Consider the following 21,418-nt stretch of genomic DNA (forward strand, 5'->3'; position numbering starts at 1 on the left):
AACAATTCTCAAAAGCACATACAAGCGAGTTTTACTGGTTCACACACACAGTCAAATTGGTTAGAGTTCCCCCACAAAGCAACAAATTCTCAAAATGGCCCCAACAGAGCCTGTTTTCCCAGTCCACACACAAATTCAAGATTGCTAGAGGTCTCCCGCAGAGCAACAATTCACAAAAAGGCCTGAGTCAAATCACACAGCCAAGAATGGCAGAGTTGGCCAACAAAGCAACAATTCTCAAAGAGGCCACTACATAGCCTGACCCCCACAGCCAATATTGTTAGAGTCCCTTGAGAGAGCAATAAATTTAACAAAATGCCCCTACATAGACTGTTTTAAGAGTTGACCTATACAGCCAGGATTGGCAGAGTTCCTCACAAAGTAACAATTCTAAAAAGACACCCAAAGAGCCTGTTTTTCCAGTTCACGCACACAGTCAAGATATGTTAGAGTTCCCCCGAGATCAATAATTCTCACAAAGGCTCTCACAGAGCCTGTTTTCAGAGTTGACTCACACAGCCAAAATTGTTAGAGTTCCCTCACAGAGCAATAATTCTCGAAACGTTAGCCACATAATCCGTTTTCCAAGTTCACCCACACAGGCAAGATTGTTAGAGTTCACCCACAGAGTAGCAATTTTCAAAAAGACCCTTACAGAGCTTGTTTTCCCAGTTTACTCACACAGTGAAGATGCTAGAGTTCCTCCACAGAGCAACAATTTTCAAAAAGGCCCCTACAGAGCCTGTTTTAGAAGTTCACTCACACAGTCAAGGTGATTAGAGTTCTCCCACAGAGCAACAATTTCCACAAAACCCCTACAAAGCCTGTTTTGAGAGTTGACCAAAACAGCCAAGATTGTAGAATTCCCCAACAAAGCAACAATTCTCAAAAAGGCACCAACAGTGCCTGTGTTACCAGTTGTCCCACACTGCCAAGATTGGCAGAGTTCCCCCACAGAGCAACAAGTTTAACAAAAGACCCTTATAGAGCCTGTTTCCCAATTCACCCACACAGTCTAGATTGTTAGAGTTCTCCCACAGAGCTACAATTCCCAAAAAAGGCCCATACAGATCTTTTTTTACTAGTTCACCCAGACAGTCAAGATAATTAGAGTTCCCTCACAGAGCAACAAGTTTAACAAAAGACCCCTATATAGCCTGTTTTCTCGGTTTACCCACAGAGTCAAGATTGTTAGAGTTCTCCCACAGAGCTACAATTCTCAAAAAGGCCCCTATAGAGCTTTTTTTCCCAGTTCACCCACATAGCCAAGATTGTTAGAGTTCCCCCCCACAGAGCAACAAGTCTCAAAAAGTCCCCTACAGAACTTGTTTTTCCAGTGTTTACCCACACAGTCAACAATGTTAGAGTTCCCTTACAGAGCATCAATTCTCACAAAGGCCCCCACAGAGCCTGCTTTCAGAATTGACCCATACAGCCAAGTCAGATGTAAGAGCACCTGAGGAAGAGGATAGCACAGTCCTTGAAATAAATTATTATTCCTTCATTTATGGTCTGCTGCGCCCTGTTTTACACCGCTTTCTCTTTTACCTCCTAATACAGCCAAGATTGGCAGAGTTCCCTCACATTGTAATAAATTAAACAAAAGGCTTCTACAGAGCCTGTTTTCCCAATCTGCCCATACAGATAAGATTGTCAGAGTTTCTGCACAGAGCAACAAGTTTAACAAAAGGCCCCTGCAGAGCCAATTTTTCCAGTTCACCCACACAGTCAAGATTGTTACAGATACCCCTCAGGGCAACAATTCTCACAAAGGCCTGGACAGAGCCTGTTTTCAGAGTTGACTTACACAGCTAAGATTTTAGAGTTCCCTCACAGAACAACAATTGTCAAAAAGGCCCCACATAGCCTGTTTTCCCAGTTCACCCACACAGTCAAGAATGTTGGAGTTCCCACACAGAGCAACAATTCTCAAAAAGGCCCCTACAGAACCTGTTTTCAGAGTTGACCCACACAGCCAAGATTGGCAAAGTTCCCTCACAGAGCAACAATTCTCATAAAGGCCCCACATAGCCTGTTTTACCGGTTTACCCACTGTCATGGGTGTGTCACGTGTGACAGACAGTCATGTGGTTTCTGGCCATCCAAGAAGGTCATTGCGTCTGGCTGTGCAGAATACTCCCTGACTTTTCATTGTTCGTGCTGTCAATATTCATTGGTATAGGTAGCTTTCCTGGTGGATTCATCTCTATCGCTTTTGGACCCAGCAGGAGCTCGGCTTCCATCCATTTGTTGATTGTCAGTATTCCCTTGGTGTTTAAATACCCCATCCTTCCTTTGGACTGTGCTGGTAATATTTTCAGTTCCAGTGAAAGCAGTATTGCACTAGGCGGTATTAGAGCAGTACTGTACCAAGTTGTATTAGTCCAGTATTGCACTAGGTGGTATTAGAGCAGTAGTAAACCAGGCTATATTCGAGCTGTTTTCACCAGGCAGTATTAGAGCTGTAGTGCACCAGGCTATATTCGAGCTGTTTGTACCAGGCGATATTAGAGCAGTATTGCACCAGGCTATATTAGACAAGTATTGCACCAGGCGGTATTACAGCAGAATTGTGCCACACTATATTTGATCCTTGCCTGTGGATCTGCACAGCGTCTGAGTCAACCCCCTAATTGTTGCTGCTGCAGTGAATCCCTGGGGTGAATTATATTGTTGTACTCTGTTCATATGCAGAAATTATAATACTGTTACCTTTTCCTCTTTTCCTCCCCCCTTTTATGTGGGTTGTCACTCTGCTGCAACTCTATACTATTGCATCTTTTATGAATATGGTGGCATATCAAACTTTTACTCTTTCACATTAATCGGCTGGCTCTATGAGGCAAGTGATTGCTCCCACATGACTATCCTTGCATTCCTACATAGCTGTTAGACTTATCCCATGACTTGATTTTGTAGTACAATATTAATACTTGATTTTAATCAATAAAATGTATTTTTCAAACTTAAATGTTGCCTCATCTCCCTTTTTTCTCCGGTTGCACATACTTTATGGAGTAGGCTCTTACCCTAGGGAGCACCAGTGAGTGGCTCCCCTAGGTGTGATATATATATTATGGCTAATTTTTTGTATCTACTATATTTGAGCTGTTTGTATCAGGCGGTATTAGAGCAGTAGTGCACCAGTCTGTATTAGAGCAGTATTGCATCAGGCGGTATTAGAGCAGTAGTGCACCAGCCTAAATTTGAGCTGTTTGCACTAGGTGGTATTAGAGCAGTAGTGCAACAGGCTATATTTGAACTATTTTCACCAGGCCATATTAGAGCAGTATTACACCAGGTCGTATTAGAACAGTAGTGCACCAGGCGATATTAGAGCAGTAGTGCACCAGGGATTAGAACCTCCACAACTTTGTAGAATCTAGGGCCATTACACCAGCCAGCAGCACCTCACTTTTGACAGGCACCCATTTAGAGGAAGTAGCGGCTAGTTTAGGAAGCTGACTGAGCACAGTGAGGTATGTAGTCAGGTGACCGGATAGTCCCAATCTGGGTTCTCCAAATTAAATTTGTGGACTTAGTTTTGGGTAGTGGTGGGTAGTGGAGCATTTCTGTAATCCACCAGCTGGAACCATGGTCCTTAGGCTGAAGTCCTGTAGCATTACACCGGTGACAGAAGCAGACTCCTTTTTATATCTCTCAGCTCCCATTTCAAGGCATTGTGTCCAACAGTATAGGGGGAAGAGAAACATGGCTGTTCTTTCATTGTTTGCTAATTCAATTAGACTGCATAATTGTCCTAGAAATAATGCAAACTAGTACAACACTAGGGGCTGATGCAATCCACAATCAGCAGCCATTGCACAGAGTAGCATACAAAAAAGGATCAGGCAGTTCAACATAAAACAATGGCTTTTTCAAAAGCACTTGAAAAGACAACCTTGAAATGTCATTCTGCTCTAACATACTTGCTGAGAGAAACCTTGCTGATGCAGCATAACTACCTTGTGTCTTGTTCTTGTGTTCAGTCTTGACATGGTTTATAACCTGTGATATGAAACTGTCTGCCACAATCTCACTTTTGTAGTAGAGTTTAGCTGTTCCAGTTGCTGAAACAAGCATTCATAGTAACAAAAAAAGCATGAAAAGAAGCAGGAAAAAAGCACGAAAGCATGAAAAAAAGCAGGAAAAAAGCATGAAAAGAAGCATGAAAAAAAGCAAGAAAAAAAGTATGAAAAGAAGCAAGAAAAAAAGCATGAAAGCATGAAAAGAAGCAGAAAAAAAGCAGGTTTTTTTTGTGCTGACAAAAAGCACCGTGGGAACATACCCTCTCACACAGCTGTTTCTATTTCAGTTAATGAATGTTTTCAACCTATATATGAATATAATAAACATTACCACCTGTTTGGTATACATGTTTACTCATAAACCTTACTATAATCCTAAAAAATCTCTTACTAACAAGTCTGCTGATCCTATGATTTCCATAACTCCACAACTCAGCCTTTGTAGCATTGCAATTTCAATGTTAAGGCGTGTGTATATATACTGTACATGTACAAAGGAACCTTGGATTATTTACGGGACTATGCTCTTAAACCAAGTTACTCTTATATCAAAGAGAATTTTCCCATAGGAAATGATTGAAACACAGACAATTCGTTCCACAACCCAAAAATATTTACTGTACTTATACAAACTTATTAAAGTAATACAAAATAATGTACTGTATTCATATAAAATTATTACAGTACACTAATACAAAATACTGTACAGCACAGTAAAAAATATATAAAACAAATTAGAAACAAGGGATAATGAAGAAACTATACAACATAAATAACGAATATGAGGCAAATCAGATGGATGCGATCATATTAAGGGACATCCATGCCACAAATATATCAAGTCTTTATGGAAATATGAGAGAAGTGTTAGTCCCTAACATATCAGGAAGAATGTTGGAAGGGTGGGCAAAGCAGTTGGGAGATCAAGAAGTGGAGGAGAAGATTTTGAATGGTTGGATGGTGATGAGAAAGAAGATTGTGAATGAGAACTTAAGAGATACCCAATTCAGGATCATACATAGAGCTATCTATGGATTTAATATACTGAATGCAAGACATCCAGATAAGATGATGAGTTGTCCAAATTGTGGTACGGAAAAAACAGATCTATATCATGGGATATGGCAGTGCGAAAGGATTGAAAGATTTTGGAAACAAGTCCAAGAGGTAGTGAGGAAAATCTGGAATAGAAATGTAGAGTTAGATCCAATGGTCTGGTTATTTCACTATCAGCATCGAGAGGAGGGAGAGAAAGGGAGAGACAAGTTACCGAATCTTTTCCATGATATAGCAATGATAAGTAAAAGGGCTATTCTTCAGAAGTGGCTGGTGAAGGAAATACCAACAAAAGAAGAACTTGTTAATCAATTGAAAAAAACGCTCATGTTGGAGAAGGTGATGGTGGAGAGGTGCAAAGAAAGGATGACAGCAAAATTTTTCAGTAAATGGAGAAAGTTCATGAGGGTTATATGTTCTAGAGAAGAAACAATACAAATAATGTCCACATTTGTGTCTACGGAATGGTACATGAAGGAAGACCTGTCAGGATCCCTGTGCGAGCTGAAAGTATAGTTGGCCAAATTCTGGGTTGTGTCGCATGGAGAGGGGAGGGGGGGATGGGAGGGATAGTGTTTATAAGTAATGTTTATAACAAGTTATCAAGGAATGCTGAAGGGGGATAGCGGAGACTGAACAATGGAAATATAAACTGACGAAGAAGGGGAAGGAGCAAATTTGATGACCGTGACAAATATTTGATCGATAAATTGTAGAGACTATGTTATTTGATATTTTGATTTGTTGACCCTTATTTTCTTCATTCTGTACCCTATTTTACCATTACAAGAAAATAAATAAAAATTTGGTTTAAAAAAAAAAACCAAAAAACAAATTAAACTGCACGTTAACTTACAATAACATTTTTGATGTGTGGGAGGTGTAAGGTCAAGGCTACGCTACCCCTGCAGAAATGGCCGGCACACAGGAAGGTTTATTATTAAATGTATTAGTCTGCACTGTGTAGTTTGGTAAATGGCCAAGGTGGGCCAGTTAATGCTTTCCTGACACCTCTAGGTAGGAAGGGGTTAAATAAAAGTAGGGGGCAGAGTAATAAATAGGGCAGGATGTAGGAAGAGGACAGGAGAGTCCTCAGTAGGAGAAAGATATAAGAAGACCAAACATTGATTAGAGAAGATCCTAAAGGTTGACCTTTGACACCCGACACGCGGGGTCCTGCTCATTAGAGGACTGTTTGTAATTGTGTCTCCAGAAGTGGGGTTGAGTCCAGACAGTCAGGGTGGCATCCGTTTATCCTAGATAGAAAACCCAATGATTTCCCAGGTGAGACAGAAGGTCAATGGGCTCTTAAATGAGTAGAGTAGGTTCTGGCCAGAAGCACAGGCGGAGGAGTGTTGTCGGAATAAGCCCCTTCAATAGCGCAAGCTAAATCCCTGAGGGTGGGACGGAGTGGGTAAAGAACTCTTTGAATCTGCCAGTGATGTATGACGTCAGACAGGAGAATGAAGGGCCTAGTAGCATTCAAATAAGCTCAGGTGCCAGGAAAGTGGTCGGCCGGTAAATTTAATGATGAAATGGAGTTTGGAGGGAACCCTGTTGGAGTCAGAAGCGGTGCCCGTGTAATGAGATTTGAAGGTACCCATTTGGTGAATGCAAGTAAAGTTCCGCTGGTTACAAGAAGTGCATCTGTGTCAGATTCATTGTCTCAGTGGATGAATGAACTGTGGCAAAAGCATCCCTGCAGTGGAGTGGTGACCGGGACGCAATGGGTTACCGAACAGCTGCGTTGCTGCTCGGAAGCCCTTGTACGCACGACTACTTCTGCCTCCCCTAGCCACTCTACAGAGGTACACTATAGAGAGGAAAATGATGTATAAATATGACATTCTTTATTTTAGTAAAGTACACAAAAAAAAACACACCCCAAGTCTATTCTCCTCAAAATAAGGGCAGAACTAAACCAAATGTGGGGTAGGAATACTGCACAGGCAGATTACAGTATAAGCAATGTGCTGTAAAGGCTAGCAGAAAGAAAGTGCAATACTGTATCCTCAATGCAAATTGATAGACATGCTATATAGAATATACTGTACTGTACAATGGTATACTGTATACAGTACATATGTACAGAAAGTTACCTCCAGTAGGTTTACACAGAGCGCGCCAGAGCAGGTCAGAGCGTGGTAAAAGGACGGAACCGGAAGTGTGCGCGATGAGTATTTGCTTGTATTGCAAATTCTTGCTCGTAAACCAAGCTACAAATTTGTGAAAAGCTTTGCTTGTCTTGCAAAATACTCTCAAACAAAGAAACTCATAATCCAAGGTTCCACAGTATACAGTCATATGAGAAAGTTTGGGCACCCCTATTAATGTTAACCTTTTTATGAAAGTAGAATAACAGGGTTGTATACTTCCCGCTTGTCCATAGACTGTCTGGTATTCAGGTGAACCGGACTGAGTTGCAATACTAGACCAAAAAGCTGTAAGTGGATCACTTTAACCCCAATCATTTTTAATTGAATTTTAATGTTTGTTTACTTCTCTCTTCCCTTCTTCCAACAGCTATAAATGTTTTATTTCTTGCAGACATAGCGATAAAAAAAGATCTAGTCTTTTCCAGGCTGGTTGTGTTTGTGAATATCACCACTTACTATATGTATGTATATATATATTGTGAGACTGTGACCGGGGTTATCTATGACGGCCGGTATGTCTCGCCCCGGTTGTGCTCACTCCATGATAGAAAGTAAATCCACTCCAGGGTTAATGCTGTTTCCCTACAGGCTGAAGGAAGGGTTAAATGGAAACAGGAACAAGGGCAGGTGTGCCGGGTGTGAGGGAGTGAACAGAACTCCCTGAGTTCTCTGCTGGAGAGGCACATGTATATTGTTGTGGACTTTTGTTTGGACATTAAACCGTGTGCTGTGAATCTTAATGCCTGGATCCCGTGTCTTCTGCTGCGCAGCCGACCGTGCTACCTCACATATGGTGGAGAATGCGGGCATGCCAGCCGGTGAGGTGTAGCATCCATCCCTGGTGACCCAGTAGCACATGTCCTGGATTCGAGCGGCTATACTACAGCCCAAACCCGGTGACGCCATGGAGGACATACTAAAGCAGCTGGCTCAGGCTAATGCACAGCAACAACAGGCTAATGCACAGCAACAAAAGGCTAATGCACAGCAGCAACAGACCAATGCACACCTGCTCCGGGCGTTGGAACGTCAGCAGCAATCCTTGCAAGTGCAGGAGAAAAGGCACCAAGAACAGATGGTTCTCCTGGCCAAGTCGATCCGTGCCGGACTGGGAGCAACAACCCCGGGACCGGGTGACGACGGCAGCGTCCGGAAAGCGGTGAGACAAGCGTTGCAAAAGATGACCCCGGGGGATGATGTGGAAGCGTTCCTGGTGGTGTTTGAGCGGGTGGCCGAGCGGGAAAAGCTGCCGACCCCCCAGTGGGCTGAGGTATTGTCGCCCTATCTGACGGGGGAACCCCAAAAAGCGTACCTGGACCTCTGTACCGAGGACGCCATTGACTATGTGACCCTGAAAGCCGAAATACTGGCTCGGTTGGGGGTGAATACCTATGTATGGGCTCAGCGGGTAAATCAGTGGTTCTATGAGGAAGCCAAACCCGTACGCTCCCAGGCCTATGACCTGTTGCATCTTGTAAAAAAGTGGTTGCAGCCTGACACTCTGAGCCCGGCGCAAATGGTGGAAAGGGTAGTAGTTGATCGTTTTGTGCGCACTTTACCCGTCACCGTTCAACGGTGGGTAGGACAAGGTGACCCGAGTACCCTGGACCAATTAGTGTCCCTGGTAGAGCGGCATGTGGCTACGCAGGACTTGATACGGGACACTGAGACTTTGCGTACCGCCCGTCGGTCCGGCCCCTCCAAGCCTAGGGCCAAAGACCCACCGCTGACAATGGTGCAGGAGTCCCCTACCGTTCCGTCTGAGGCCGCGCCCGCCGTTCCTGAGGTCCGGAAGGTTCTGTACCCTAAACGACAACCCGTCAAGGGGGGTTCCGTCCCCATTAGATGTTGGCGGTGCCAGCGGGTGGGACATATGGAAGCCCAGTGTCCACTCACCACGGAGCCCATGGATTGTGGGGTTACCCGGCGGGGTTCAATGTATGCTCAGGTGGTGTGTACCGCTGACCTGGTCTCCCCAGAGACGGAGCCCCACTTGTGCCAAATACAGGTGAATGGATGTCCGGTTACAGGATTGTTGGATTCCGGAAGCTTAGTGACCCTTGTGCGATCAACCTTGAGGGCTAAAGTAAAGGCCACAGGACGTACCGTGGGGGTGGTTTGCATACATGGGGACCGCCGAGACTATCCCACAGGGATTATCACCATCACAGCACCTTGCGGTCAGGTGCAACATGAGGTGGGACTTATTAACACTCTTCCCTATGATGTGATCCTAGGAAGGGATCTGCCCTATTTTTGGACTTTATGGAAGGGACCTCCTAAGTCCCCTCAGATATTGGTCAGTCCGGGACCTGAGCCCTACAATCCTGAATCCGGGACGCCTGCCGTAGGGGTCCCCATGATAGGGACAGAATGTGAACCCGATAGGTCGCCCCTAGAGGTATTGGCAGGAGAGGCTGAGACGGTCGAACCCATCCCGGAGTTGGAGGCGTCCCCGGATACGTTTGGGACAGCCCAACTCCAGGACCCTACATTAATACATGCCCGGAGTCGGGTGACAGTAGTTGACGGGGTGGCACAGCTGCCCGGTGCCCAGGTAAGGTACCCCCATTTCGCTCTTAAGCAGGATTTACTCTACCGGGTAGATGAAATACGGGGCGTGGGGGTAGAGCAGTTGGTGGTGCCCCAGCCGTATCACCGGCGGGTCCTCGACTTGGCTCATAAACACCTGATGAGTGGCCACCTAGGGGTCAAGAAAACGCAGGAGCGAATATTGCAAAGGTTCTATTGGCCCAGGGTCTTTGGGGAGGTAAAACGGTTCTGCGAAACCTGCCCGGAGTGTCAGCTTACCGCACCCCTGACCTATTTTCGCAGTCCGTTGGTACCGTTACCCATTATAGAAGTCCCTTTTGAACGGATAGGGATGGATCTGGTGGGGCCCCTCGTAAAGTCCGCTCGAGGGCACCAACACATCCTAATGATCGTTGACTATGCCACCCGGTATCCCGAGGCGATACCTCTCAGACATACTGCAGCAAAGCTTATAGCTCGGGAGTTGTTTGCTGTGTTCTGCCGGGTGGGGTTGCCCAAGGAGATCCTTACGGATCAGGGGACCCCATTCATGTCTAAAGTGACCAAAGAGCTATGCCGGCTACTCCAGATCAAGCAGTTGCGTACGTCTGTGTATCATCCTCAAACGGACGGTTTAGTCGAGCGTTTCAATAAAACCCTGAAAACCATGCTCAAAAGGGTGATTTCAAAAGACGGGAAAGACTGGGATATGATGCTTCCCTATTTGATGTTTGCCATCCATGAGGTGCCACAGGCATCCACGGGGTTTTCGCCTTTTGAATTGTTATATGGGCGACATCCCCGGGGATTGTTGGACCTGGCAAAGGAAACATGGGAGCAAGAGCCCACCCCCCATAAAAGTGTGATTGAACACATTTTGGGTATGCAGAACCGCATAAGCGCGGTCATGCCAATTGTGAAGGAGCATTTACAGGAGGCTCAGGCCGCGCAAAGCGGCCGCTACAATAGACAAGCCACCGTGCGGACCTTTAAACCCGGGGATCGGGTGTTGGTATTAATCCCCACGGCGGAGAATAAATTCCTGGCTCAGTGGCAAGGCCCCTACGAGATAAAGGAAAGAGTCGGGGTGGTTAACTATAAAGTATTGCAGTCCGGTAGGCGGAAACCTGAACAAATATACCATGTCAACCTATTAAAACCTTGGCAGGAACGGGAAAGCCTGATGGCTGTTTTTTCCCCATCTCCCTCCTCTTCGGGTCGTTCACATCCGGCTCCAGCGACCTCCGGAGAGGACGAGCCGGAAGTAAGGATTGGAGAAGCCCTCACCAAGACTCAGAGGCGAGAGGCCAGACGGCTGGTTCAGCAGAACCCCGATGTCTTCTCCGAGCTGCCCGGTAGGACCAGTCTGATACGACATGATATTGTCACCGAGCCCCACCTGAAGGTACGCCTGAAGTCATACCGGGTACCGGAGGCTCGACGACAAGCCATATCGGAGGAAGTAAAGACAATGTTACGCCTGGGGGTCATCAAAAAATCCCGGAGTGAATGGGCTAGTCCGATTGTCCTAATACCAAAACCCGATGGCTCCTTAAGGTTCTGCAATGACTTTAGGAGATTGAACGAAATATCCAAGTTCGATCTCTACCCCATGCCCCGGGTGGATGAGCTGATTGATAGGCTGGGACAGGCGCGATATTTTACCACGCTCGACCTGACCAAGGGGTACTGGCAGGTGCCACTGACGGAGTCCGCCAAGGAGAAAACCGCTTTTGTTACGCCAGAGGGTCTCTTCCACTATGTTGTCTTGCCTTTTGGGTTACATGGCGCTCCGGCCACGTTCCAGAGGTTGATGGACTTAGTGCTGGAACCCCACCAGGCGTATGCATCAGCGTACCTTGATGACATCATTATTTACAGCTCCGATTGGCAGACCCACTTGGAACAGGTACAAGCGGTGGTGGACGCGCTTCGAACAGCCGGATTGACGGCCAATCCCAAGAAATGTGCGTTGGGACTCACGGAAGCCCGCTACTTGGGCTACGTGATAGGCCAAGGAGTGATTAAGCCCCAAATTAACAAGGTTGAGGCGATCCAGAAGTGGCCTAGACCCCTGACCACGAAGCAGGTTAGGGCCTTCCTGGGTATCGTGGGGTACTACAGGAGGTTTGTAAAGGATTTTGCGGGACTATCAGCCCCCTTGACGGACCTTCTCAAAGGCAAGAAGTCCGTCATGGTGCGCTGGACTCCGCAGGCCGAGGACTCCTTCCGGGCCCTGAAGGGGGTCCTGTGCGGACAGCCCGTTCTGGTACACCCTGATTTCCGGAAGGAGTTCATAGTACAGACTGACGCCTCGGAGGTCGGCCTGGGGGCAGTGCTGTCTCAGGTGGTTCAGGGGGAGGAACACCCCGTCACCTTCTTAAGTAGGAAGCTCACCCCTCCCGAGCGGAATTATAGTGTAGTGGAGAAGGAGTGCCTGGCGATCAAGTGGGCCTTGGAGTCCCTACGCTATTACCTGCTGGGACGGCAGTTTCGCTTGGTGACGGATCACTCTCCGCTGGTCTGGATGAGGTCCGCCAAGGAACGGAATGCCCGGGTTACCCGGTGGTTCCTTTCTCTGCAGAACTTCCGGTTTACGGTTGAACATAGGGCCGGTGGGTTGCAGGGCAACGCCGATGCCTTGTCCCGCGGCCCGTGTTTGATGGCGGGAGTTCAACCCCGCTCGCTTGAACTGAGGGGGGGGTATGTGAGACTGTGACCGGGGTTATCTATGACGGCCGGTATGTCTCGCCCCGGTTGTGCTCACTCCATAATAGAAAGTAAATCCACTCCAGGGTTAATGCTGTTTCCCTACAGGCTGAAGGAAGGGTTAAATGGAAACAGGAACAAGGGCAGGTGTGCCGGGTGTGAGGGAGTGATCACAACTCCCTGAGTTTTCTGCTGGAGAGGCACATGTATATTGTTGTGGACTTTTGTTTGGACATTAAACCGTGTGCTGTGAACCTTAATGCCTGGATCCCATGTCTTCTGCTGCGCAGCCGACCGTGCTACCTCACAATATATATATATATATATATATACACACACACATATATATATATATATATATATATATATGTACAGTATATATATACAGTCATATGAGAAAGTTTGGGCACCCCTATTAATGTTAACCTTTTTTCTTTATAACAAATCGGGTTTTTGCAACAGCTATTTTCGTTTGATATATCTAATAACTGATGGACTGAGTAATATTTCTGGATTGAAATGAGGTTTATTGTACTAACAGAAAATGCACAATCCGCATTTAAACAAAATTTGACTGGTGCAAAAGTATGGCCATTCTTATCAATTTCTTGATTTGAACACTCCTAACTACTTTTTACTGACTTACTAAAGCACTAAATTGGTTTTGTAACCTCATTGAGCTTTGAACTTCATAGGCAGGTGTATCCAATCATGAGAAAAGGTATTTAAGCTGGCCACTTGCAAGTTGTTCACCTATTTGAATCTCCTATGAAGAGTGGCATCATGGGCTTCTCAAAACAACTCTCAAATGATCTGAAAACAAAGATTATTCAACATAGTTGTTCAGGGGAAGGATACAAAAAGTTGTCTCAGAGATTTAAACTGTCAGTTTCCACTGTGAGGAACATAGTAAGGAAATGGAAGAACACAGGTACAGTTCTTGTTAAGCCCAGAAGTGGCAGGCCAAGAAAAATATCAGAAAGGCAGGGAAGAAGAATGGTGAGAACAGTCAAGGACAATCCACAGACCACCTCCAAAGACCTGCAGCTTCATCTTGCTGCAGATGGTGTCAGTGTGCATCGGTCAACAATACAGCGCACGTTGCACAAGGAGAGTGATGCGAAAGAAGCCGTTTCTGCAAGCACACTACAAACAGAGTCGCCTGAGGTATGCAAAAGCACATTTGAACAAGCCAGTTACATTTTGGGAGAAGGTCCTGTGGACTGATGAAACAAAGATTGAGTTGTTTGGTCATACAAAAAGGCGTTATGCAAGGAGGCAAAAAAACACGGCATTCCAAGAAAAGCACTTTCTACCCACAGTAAAATTTGGTGGAGGTTCCATCATGCTTTGGGGCTGTGTGGCCAATGCCGGCATCGGGAATCTTGTTAAAGTTGATGGTCGCATGGATTCAACTCAGTATCAGCAGATTCTTGACAATAATGTGTAAGAATCAGTGACGAAGTTGAAGTTACGCAGGGGATGGATATTTCAGCAAGACAATGATCCCAAACACCACTCCAAATCTACTCAGGCATTCATGCAGAGGAACAATTACAATGTTCTGGAATGGCCATCCCAGTCCCCAGACCTGAATATCATTGAACATCTGTGGGATGATTTGAAGCGTGCTGTCCATGCTCGGCGACCATCAAACTTAACTGAACTGGAATTGTTTTGTAAACAGGAATGGTCAAATATACCTTCATCCAGGATCCAGGAACTCATTAAAAGCTACAGGAAGCGACTAGAGGCTGTTATTTTTTGCAAAAGGAGGATCTACAAAATATTAATGTTACTTACATACTTTGATTGTTACTTACTTAATGTTAGTACAATAAACCTCATTTCAATCCAGAAATATTACTCAGTCCATCAGTTATTAGATATATGAAACTGAAATAGCTGTTGCAAAAACCCAAATTGTTATAAAGAAAAAAGGTTAACACTAATAGGGGTGCCCAAACTTTTTCATATGACTGTATATATATATATACTATATATATATATATATATATATATATATATATATATATATATATATATATACATACATATTGTAAGTGGTGATATTCACAAACACAACCAGCCTGGAAAAGACTAGGTCTTTTTTTATCGCTATGTCTACAAAAAATAATACATTTATAGCTGTTGGAAGAAGGGAAGAGAGAAGTAAACAAACATTAAAATTAAATTAAAATTGATTGGGGATAAAGTGATCCACTTACAGCTTTTTGGTCTAGTATTGCAACTCAGTCCGGTTCACTTGAATACCAGACAGTCTATGGACAAGCGGGAAGTATACAACCCTGTTATTCTACTTTCATAAAACCACTTGGTTTGCAGAGTTGGTTTTTGAGGTTTTACTATATTCACAAGTGCTTATGATAATGCAGTCTGTGCATGAATAAACCACAGCAAGTGGATTTCATCATAAAACTATGAATAAGAACAAATTAGCAAATTAATAAGATTGTTTGTCTTGAGAATTATTTCCAGCTGATCCTTTTGGAGAACTTATTTTCTGTACACAGAACTCTAGCTGAGACCGCCAAAAAAAAGTAAAGTGTCACTCAACCTAAATGTAAAAATGATTCAGAATCAGAACTTTAGACAAGGGTAGTGGCTAAAAATGGACAGTTGTTACCGGCCCTCTTCCAGCAGTGTATTCCCATAATTTAGATGACATACAATGCCTTGTAAAAGTATTAATACCCTGTGAACCCTTTCACATTACACTATAACAAAAATGTATTTTCTTGGGATTTAATGTGATATACCAAAACAAAGTAACAAGTATTTGTGAAGTGTAAAGTAAATTATACATTGTTTTCTAAATATTTCAAAAATGTACATCTGAAAATTATGATGTGCATTTGTATTCAGCCCCCCTGAGTCAGTACTTTGTTGGACCACCTTTAGCTGCAATTACTGCTGTAAGTCTTTTGGTTATGCTTACAACAACATTGCACATCTAGAGGCTGAAATGGTTGCCCAGTCTTATTTGCATATTAGCTCAGGCTCATTGAGATTGGACAGAGACGTCTGTGAACAGCGATTTTCATGTCTTGTCATAAATTCTCAATGGGAATTACATATATATGTATATCATAAAACCGAATACACCCCTCAAATTTTTGTAAATATTTTATTATATATTTTCATTGGATGGAGAGCGTCGGTGGACAATAATGTTTAAGTCTTGCCGTTGAGTCTCAATGGGATTTGGGTCTAGATTTTGACTGGGTCATTTCAAACACATGACTAGGCTGTGATCTAAACCATTCTATTGTAGCTCTTGAGTAAGTACTACTTTGGTTTTACCTGACCAGAGCACTTTTTTCCACATACCATGTAGGAAACACAGCTAGCATGTGGAAGATTTTGCTTTTGTCAGATGAGACCAAAGTAGAACTGTTTGGGCTAAATGCAAAATGCTGTGTGTGGGGAAAAATGAACACTGCACATTAACCTGAAAACACCATCCCTACCATCAAACATGGTGGTGGCGGCATCATGCTGTGGGGATACTTTTCTTCAGGAGGAACAGGGAAACTGGTCAGAGTTAATGAGAAGATCGATGGAGCTAAATATGGAGCAGGCCTGTATGAGCCCAGTCGCGGTTGCACCCACTGCGACCATGATCAATATGTCCCTGCAGGAAAATCTATAAGAGGCTGAAAAAAAATTTAGACTAGAGTGTAGGTTCACGTCCACCAGCATGACAATGACCCTAAACATACTACCATAACTACAGTGGAAAGGTTTAGATCAAAGCATATTCATGTGTTTGAAAAAAATCCACAAAGCTCTAAAATTCTTGGTGGCAGTACTCACTGAAGATATTACACTTTAATACAATGTAAAGTTGTCAATGAACAGCTTGTAAAAGAGTTTAAATTTGGTGTGCCCTTTAAATAACGCAACATGCAGCTTTTAATGTCAAACCACTTAGTGTGCTTTATTAATGCAGGGGCATAACAATTATGGTCCCAGAGCCTGCGATTTCAACAGGGCCTGTGCAGGTGGGTCCTGTATTTAACTTTATCCATCTTATTATCAACTCTGACCAGTTTCCCTGTCCCTGCGGAAGAAAAGTAACCACACAGTATGATGCTGCCACCATGTTTGATGGTGGAGATGGCGTTTTAAGGGTGATATGCAGTGTTAATTTTCTACGACACATATTATTTTGCATTTAGCTCATATAGTTCTACTTTGGTCTCATCTGACAAGAGCACAATCTTCCACATGCTACCTGTGTTTCCTACATGGCATGTGGAAAAAGGTGCTCTGGTCAGGTTAAACCAAAGTAGAACTTACTGCTAGAGCTATAATAGAATGGTTTAGATCACAACATATTCATGCGTTTGAAATGGCCCAATCAAAATCCAGGCTGAGCTCGAGCTATTTCGCATATCACATAAATTAACCATAAAATACATTTACGTTTGTAGGTGTAACGTGAAAAAATGTGGAAACGTACTTTTCAGGGCACTGTATCTAAAACTTTCAGGGTAGTAAAACATCATCTAAATTCCCCACATTTCTTACAGGTAAAATATATCTTTGTACCGTGTTAGCCAGTAGAGATAAAAAATTGTGTAAAAGAACTGAAGTCTTAAATTGCCATATTGTCTTCTTACAGGGAACACACTGGATGAAGGGCAATCACCCATTTCTTCACAGCAGAAAATATGCCGTATGCGTAGAATCGTCATTTACGAGAAAACAAAGAGGGGTAGCTATATTGATCAATAAGCATATTAATCATGAAGTTCTGGAGGTTTCAGAGGACCCTATGGGGAGATTATTATTGGTGAAAGTGAAGATAGAGGGCACTATCTACAACTTAGTAAACATATATGCACCAAATATTCCTGATCCACAGTTCAGAGCCAGATTGACCGAAAGTATCACAGGTTGGGATATGACTAATTTAATTGTAGGCAGAGATTTCAATGAGGCTCATGATGGAATTTTAGACAGGTCAAGTCCCCAGCCATCACCTCTATTGGCGCTCCACAGTGGTTTGCAATATCTCATCGATCAATTGGGACTAATGGACACATGGCGCATGCAGCACCCAATAGATAAAGATTATACACTTTATTCACATGCCCATGACTTACATACACGAGATATTGACTATTGGCTACTAAACCCAGCACTGACGCCACATTTACTTTCCTCCAACATCCTAGACATCTGTATTTCGGATCATGCACCTGTTACTTTTAAATTGTTATTATCTACCACAATACTACGGGAAAGAAGGTGGAGGCTTCCTTCATATTTATATCAATCTGAGGATTTCAAAGCTTCTTTACGGAACTAATGGAGCTTGAGAATGATAATCACGAGCATAGTGGAGACGCTGGTTTATATTGGGCTGCCTCCAAGGCAGTAGTAAGAGGTCAGATAATATCATATGTCAGCCATAAGAGAAAAAAAGCTCCTGGAACAAACTATATCAGCACAAAAACTTCTCACGCAGGCATATAAAGATTTTAAAAATAACAACATGGATATGACAAAACAACATTCCTTGGAGGCCAAGGAGGCGGCAGACACCTTGGCCCATGAGATGGCACTTAGTAACCTGGACTACCAGAAACATAAATATTTTAAATGGGGCAACAAACCTGGGAAATTACTAGCTTCTTTAACCAAACCCTTTAGAACCACCACTAGAAGCCACAAAATTAAAAAGAAAGATGGTATCATGGTAACAAAAGATGAGGAAATAGTGGAGGAGTTCAGGGCATTCTTTGGCTCGCTGTATGAGGCGGAGGCGAGGGAGGTTGACCGGGAAGCTGATTTTATCCATGGTACCATAGCACCCATGTTGACAGAGGAACAAAGAGTGGTACTAAACACCCCTATAAATATTTCAGAAATAGTACAAACTATTGACACTTAAACTAGCCAAAAGCCCAGGGCCAGATGGATTTAGTAACGAATATTATAAGATCTTGGGAGTCTCTATCGGACCTCATTTATGTGCAGTGTATAATAAGATAGTCACGGATAGAATAATTCCGGACAGGTTCAATGAGGTAAACATTATAGTATTACCTAAGCCAGGAAAAGACCCACTACAGGTGGAGGGATACAGACCCATCTCATTACTCAACTCTGATTTTAAAATCTTTACTAAAATACTAGCTGGTAGATTACAACAAGTGAGCCTTGATGCGAACAAGGCCTTTGACGGGGTCTCTTAGGCCAATTTACATAATCTTTTGGCATGTCGCCAGGTGGGATCCTGGTTTTGTGAAGCAGTCAAGATGATATACACAGAACCCAAATCCATGCTCTCTATAAATAATACATTCTCTGAGCCATTTGAGGTACAGAGGGGAATGAGGCAGGGGTGTCCCTTGTCACCTTTATTGTTTAATTTGGCTCTGGACCCGATGTTGAGGACCCTACATAATTTAGCAATATTTCAGGGCATGAGAGTCAGTGGGACAACAATTAAACTTTTGGCTTTTGTCGATGATATTTTATTCTTTATAACCAATCCCTCTCAAGCGATTCCAGAGATAATGAACATATTGAATAATTTTGGAAAGGCCTCAGGCTTCAGGGTAAATTACAAAAAAACTGAGGTATTGGCAATGTAAAAATCGGGTAAAATTGATAACTTATTTCCCTTCCAGTGGTGTACCAAGTCCATTAAATACTTGGGGATTCAGCTCCCAGCAAACCTCTTGTTACTATATCAAATTAATTATAAGCCTCTTATAAATTCATTAATACATCTACTCCAATCTTGGAAACATCTGAAAATATCCTATCTGATGTCACTTAATTAAAATGGTAGCATTCTCCAAAATAATGTTCTTATTTCAGACTCTCCCGTTGCTTCTACGCAAATCAGATATTAAGCTACTAAATTCATCCTTTGGAAAATTCATTTGGGGGCACAAGGGGCGTACTAGGATCAGCTTAATCAAGCTTCAATTACCAAAAGAGGCAGGGGGCATAAATCTTCCAGATCTGGGCAGATATAATCTAGCAGCAAATTTGAGATACGTGGTGGACTGGGTGCGAGGAGTATCTCACTTTGCCAATGTACAAATGGAACAAAAGCTATGTTCACAAGTCTCGTTAGCAGCATTGTTGCATTTAGGGAACGATGAAATACCGAGTGAGGTTAGGCATCATCCAACACTATGGCATACTATACAAACGTGGAGGAAGGTGAGGAAACTCAGTAAAATTAACTCTTCAAGTTCCCCATTTCAACCCTTTATTGGAAATCCAGGATTCCTCCAGGGTCGCCCTCCGAGGATTTATGAAACATTGTCAATGTAGGGTTGTGCTTATGCTGCAGATCTATTGGAGCCTGATTGGTTGTTGCTTTCTTACGAGAAGGCGGCACACCGCTTTCCAGCCTTTGTAGGTCAGCCTTTTCTTTTTCTTCAGGCATGTAGCTTGGCACAAAAATATCTCGTTGACAAGCCAAAGGGAGATCTTGGAGGAAATGTGGATAACTTTCTTAGGAGGGCAAGAAGCCAGGCGTCCTCGACTAGTCAGGTTTATTCAATGTTGCGTACAGTTTGGACATGGGAGGGGAAAACAACGGGTCCAGCAAAATGGAAGGTAGATATGCCAGAATTCGAGGTAAAGGATTTCTTACAAGCCACACTGTTGCAACGTAAATTTCTCTCGTCCAGTTGCTATACAGATATGGCCTTGATGATTCTACATAGAGCATACATTACTCCAAAAATTCAATCAAAAATGGACACAACTGCCTTATACTTTTGTTCTAAGTGTGGCATAAGAGACACTGACATCTTTCACCACTTATGGGACTGTGTTCAGATACAGGGAGTATGGAGAAGCGTTCACTCAGTCTTACAAAATACATACAATATTCAGTTTGCTCTGACACCACAGTGGGTGATTTTTAACATGTTGGAGGAGGCTCAACAAAGTCTTTCGAGAGGTACCAGGGCAATGTTAACTATTTGGGCCTCGGCCACTAGAAAAAGTATCCTACATCTCTGGGTAAATCCTGAAGCACCCTCTCTAGCGTTTATCCAAACAAAACTAATGTTCATATTCAAAATGGACTGGCTGGATGCACTGTCGAATAAGGAGAAGTTGACTAAGCGTTTCTTTGAAACATGGTCTTTATTTATACCTAACTTTTCTACAGTGCTTAAGGATAGACTTAAATCTCAGTTTGGACAGACCTCTTGGTATCTTCTTGAACTGCTCAATGGACACATACCAATTGCATAAGTTAGCTGTTTTAAGTTGCTTCTGGTCGCACGCAGAGCGGGGGCGGGACGCGGAACTGTTTTGATTATAATGTCATCAATGGAATGCTCTTTGTATAAGAGCAGATTGTAAAAGTAATTCTGTTAAAATTCAATAACAAGATGTTTAAAAAACAACTGAAGTCCTCAGTGGTTGATACCTTCTTGGAAGATTGGGCTAAGTTCATTTTTCCTCATTTAGGTGGAAATGGGACATTTTCAATCATCCTACTTACAATACAAATTTGGTATCTGTCTTCAATCTCTGTTCTTGAATTTGAAAAAACACCTTATGAGAACTATACTAGAAAAGGACTGAGGTCTCTTGGGCTCTCAGAGGAAAATATGCTGAGGCCTACCCATTATAAAAAAAAAAACTAGTGATCAGTTATTGTGTTTTCTTGGACCAATAGGGTTACTTCTATCAGAGTCTGGTTCCACCAGAAGATTCTTTGCTTTACTTCTCCAATCCTGGCTATTTAGATATTCATATCTGTTATCATCCAAGACATGGGGAATAACTCAATGATCTACATGAATGTTTTGCCTGATCCAGGCCTTTTAACAAACAAAAATATCATCCTTAACTTTGTGTGTTTGTGTTGATATAAATCTCTTATTATTTTAGTGCTTCTAATTAGAGTTTAGGATGGATGAATGG

Source organism: Anomaloglossus baeobatrachus, chromosome 5, assembly GCF_048569485.1.
Source record: "Anomaloglossus baeobatrachus isolate aAnoBae1 chromosome 5, aAnoBae1.hap1, whole genome shotgun sequence".
NCBI lineage: Eukaryota > Metazoa > Chordata > Amphibia > Anura > Aromobatidae > Anomaloglossus > Anomaloglossus baeobatrachus.